The sequence below is a fragment of the Artemia sp. Qi Xiang Cuo genome, chromosome 18 (assembly GCF_049724085.1).
Source record: "Artemia sp. Qi Xiang Cuo chromosome 18, ASM4972408v1, whole genome shotgun sequence".
In the NCBI taxonomy this organism is placed as follows: Eukaryota; Metazoa; Arthropoda; class Branchiopoda; order Anostraca; family Artemiidae; genus Artemia; species Artemia sp. Qi Xiang Cuo.
Window position 1 is genome coordinate 39,047,149 of NC_142811.1, and position 4,784 is coordinate 39,051,932.

Genomic DNA, 4,784 nt, shown 5'->3' on the forward strand with positions numbered 1-4,784 from the left:
AAGTTGACTGGGCGAAACATTCGCTGATGATGTGTCCAAGTGGCTTGGCGAGGAAAAGAGAGAACTCTCGTATTAACCTTATAGGCAGCTCTTCAGGAAAAGAGCTACTGGATGGACACAACTTGTTCAGCTCTTTGAAAACTTGATACTCAACTATTTCTATTTCACCTTCGTCGGGGCATATTAACAGTAGATTCTCTATTTCAGTGTTAGTTGGGGCAGGAAAGGATGTACAAATGTCAGTAAAGTAATTGTTGACGTCATTTGCACTCACGAGTGACCCATCATCGTTCAGAATACGGATACTGGATGATACTGTTTTTCCAGCAATCTGCCTCACTAGACGGTGCCATTTACGGGGATCCTTTTTTATTTCAGGGTCCAAAAGGGATTTTCCGAAGGACTTTCTTGCTTGTTATTAATTGAATTGTGGCTTGTTATTAAAATGAAGGACCAGGCAGGAAGCATTGCTTATTCTATCAACCAAAAATCACAAAGTGTGGAAGCTAAGGTGAATTCCCCAATTTTATAGTTGTGACCAAATAGATTCCAACCACATATAATGCAAGGGCACCGGCAGAAAATTTTTCAATGGAGGGGCAAGACGCTGAAATAGCAGAGGTGGTTGGGTAATAGTTTAGGTGGTTTAGGCCACCAAACTACGACTTTACCCCGAAAAAGACGAATTAGTAGTCAATTTAAAATCCTGAGAAGATCAGGTATTTAAAAGTATCGATAAATATAGTTGAGGCTTCCCTAAGGGCGTATCAGCGAGAATGCGGGGGGTGTGAGTGAGTAAGTTGGGGTGGGGGGAGGGTAGATTCCTACAAAAGTACATTTTAAAGGACAAACTGCTTACTTTTGGTAAGTGTTCAGAGAAGTTACGAAGAATTATTCTGTACATTTTCATCTCGGAGCTTCTGTACCTCAGCTTGAGCAGCCCATAAAGCACTTGAACTTTTATCCCTCTCATTGTCCAAAATGGCTTCTAATTCACGAATACGTTCCTGTAAACGTAATTTACGTTACACATATTTGTATTATCTAAATTATAATTATATCAGGTGACGAAAACTTTAACACAATGGGGCGGAGGGGTTATAAAAATATAATATACCTGCAATGATACCTAATATTGTACCCTAATCGCAATTAAATATTTTAGCTTGAGCCTAATGTTCCAAAATATCACAAAATCTTGGACATAATATCTTAAATTTGGCACAAAGCATCTTAAACATAGATATAATTAATCACAGATAGACTAAAGCAAAGAAAAGTGGTGTACTGAAGAGGTTAGGAGCAAAGAAGATATTTAAATCAAGTAAAGTATGAATTTTATTTTAAAATTTAAAGTTTATGGGTAATTTGTTAGAATTTTTGAACCCTTCTTCCTAAATAGGTTTTGTGTTGTTTAAGCATATGTTTTATTGTTTGTTGAGGTTTTTGTAAGGGAAGAATGGTTCAAATTGTATTTATTTTATTTTCACTTTTTTTATTACATTTTTTTTTCTATGGCAGCTTGAAGGGATAATATAAAACTTGTAATGTAGTTGAAGCCACCGCCAAAGGATTCTCCTAAGGAGGGGGAGCATCCTACAAGCGGGACGTGCGTTGTATTTTGTTTCGTTTTTATTTGTGTTGTAGCTGAACATTTGTGTCTAAGCTTAACAAAAATTAAGCTTAGAATTAAGCAAAAATTAAGTTGAGTTTTGTTAAAAAACAAAACTCAAATAAAATTCACAAATTTAGATAGCCTTGTTTTCTACGGTGGACAAAACTCAAATTAAATTCTCAAATTTGGAAAGCCCAACGATGCGGAAGGGGTATTATCTCATCCTAGGTTGTTTAATCCCTTTTAGATTATTCTTTTAGGTAGTCTACCTCATATCCAGGTCCATGGAGCCCTAAAGAAAACCTTTATGATTTATATTGTCGGGGGCCTTTTCTTAATGATGAAACAAAATAATGAATTTTCAAAATTAAAAGGGTTGGGGTTAATGTTTGTTTTCTTTTTAATTTTTAAATTCAAATATCACGAAAAGGTTTTTTTTTAAAATTTCCTCCACCACTTGGGGCAAATATGAGTCAGTAATCACTCTAATTGAATAGCGGAGCTTCATGTCTCATATCGGTCGTTGAAATAGTCCATTTATAATGTAGGTCAAAAGCCTAAATTTGTGAGGATTGAATGAATGAGGAGGTATGAATCTAAAATTTGTGAGGATTATTTTTGGCCCGTATGTTTGACTGCTACTCTATAATGATGTGGAGCTGATAAACCTGACCAGACAGGATTTTATTTCATAGATGACAATCATATTTACTACGTCAAACCGTTTGTGGTAATGGTTTCTATAAACACAAATACAACCTGTGTTCATTGTAACCGAAACCCTAAAAACGGAATTTTGGTTATAACAAATATATAAAAATAATCTCCTGTGTATTTTGATGTCAAATATATTAAGTTTTACAGTGCTTTACTGAAAACGTTTATGAGTACAACGAGTGTAGTGAACTGGCAGTTGCAAGTGTTGTATGTACCTATTACCTCACTCACTTTTATCACCTTTCTTATAAAGTGGTTTAATTAAGGTTTTCCTAAAATCGTTAGGCACTTCCCCTTTTTCAAAAATCATATTCATAATCTTCAATAACTTATTTCTAACCTCAGAGCCACCATATTTAAGAAACTCATTTACTACCCTATCAGTACCTGGAGACTTATTATTCTTTAATCCTTTTAGTACTGTTGCTAATTCCTCCTCACAAAACAAATCTTCCTTCACATCCAAGGTATCACAAACTTTTTCATTTTCCTCTATATTTTTTCCTGCAACTCTATCTCCGTTAAGCAAATTCTCAAAATGTTCGGCCCATCTCGCTTTAGCTTTTTTCCTTATCGCTAATTGCCACCCCATTCCTATCTTTAACTGGGACAAGTCCGGATTGACTACTACCTCTCAATTTGTTAACGTGCCAGTACAACATTTTACTATTATGCCGTCTAGCTGCATCTTCTAAATCCTCGGCAATTTTGTCCATGGCCTCCACTTCACACCTCCTTAGTTCATATTTCAATGCTTTCTCCACTTTCTTTACATTTCTTTTGTTTTCATGTGATCTATCACTCAGATAATTCTTGTACAAGTCCTTTCTCCTTTCTATTAAACATAAAGCTTTTTTACTAATATTCTTAGCTGTAGTTCTAGCTTTCTTTCCTAATACACCTTCAGCAACTTCACAAATTATTTTTCTAAAATTATTCCAACCATCTTCCACATTATCAAATTCTAAACTCTCAAGTTTAGTATTCAACTGTTCCTGGAAAGTTTCTCTCAAATTCTCATCCTGGAGTATACTAACATCATAACTTCCCGGGAGGTAATTACCCTTCCGATATTTCAGCTTTAAATTAACCCTTGACACTACTAGATGGTGATCTTTACTTTTAACATCAATAACAGCACTCGTATATACCCTAGTATCTTGTATTGATCCTGCCAGTCTTCGGTTTACTCTAACATAATCAATAAGGTTTGCTGTCTTACCATCACGTGAATACCATGTTAGCTTATGAGCCATTTTATGACCAAACACCGTATTGGTTATAACTAGACTGTTATACCTACAAAATTGCAAAAGTCTGTATCCATTACTGTTTTCTTTTCCTACACCAAATTTACCTAAGCTGGGATACCATCTATCCTTATTTCTACCAACCTGGGCGTTAAAATTTCCCAGCAATAACATCGTATTTCTACCTGGGACCTTGTCTATTTTCTCCTGTAACTGTAAGTAAAATTCATCTGAATCACTAGTATCTCCATCAGTCGGTTCTACAGGGGCGTATTGGGGGTAAAAATTCGAAGTTTTGTCAAAATAGTGGGGGGCTTACAATGGAATAAGACAGCCCCTCATGGAACAATTTATATTCAATTAACCACTAGTTAAATCTTTCCGGAAAGCATGGGGCGTAAAAACTCAAGAAGACAGCAGCAGCCTCATATATAGAATAATTTCTTTCTGTTTTAGGGTTTGCTGCCCTTTTCCATTTCCATCTGTAAAAATTTTCTTGATTATTACTCACAAAGCTCAATAATAGCAACAACATACAATACAGTGTTACACAAACAGCATTCTATACTGCCATCTATCTTGTCAGGTGTATTTCTTAGAGAACACAGAAATATTTCAACTCAATAAAATATTGGGATTTCGTTTATATTGATGATGTGTGATATGAGAAAGTTTTCAGTTTTTTTGGGATCTGATTATTTTGTTGTTTTTTTTTTTCAGCTCTGAAGGTACAGAGAATCAAGCTAAATGAGAGTTAAGCAGAGTCAACCACGTTCCAACGCATACGTTCCTTAAGTACAAAACTGAAGTTGAAGTTCCATAAATAATATTTTTCGTTCCTACGCATAGGGCAAGAGCGTGTACATTTGTAGTTAATATAGGTAGTTATATGCAAGGATTTTTATTCTAAAATTATTATTTTAACCCCTATATGCAAGTTAATAACCAAAAAAGCTAAGAATTTATTTTTCCTGTGCTTATAATAAAAAAAAAAACAGTACTTTTTTTGTGTCTGGTGCATTTGAATACAAGAAATAACAAATAATCAATTTATTACGTTTACTTATCGCAATTAATTATTATTAATTAATTACCAATTATGATTTTCTCCTGGAACGCTCGTACACTAATCAAAATGAGGCAAGTGCAACATTTTTTGCTATAAGGCAGAGTACCTGTTACTGACATGTTACCTTTCTTAC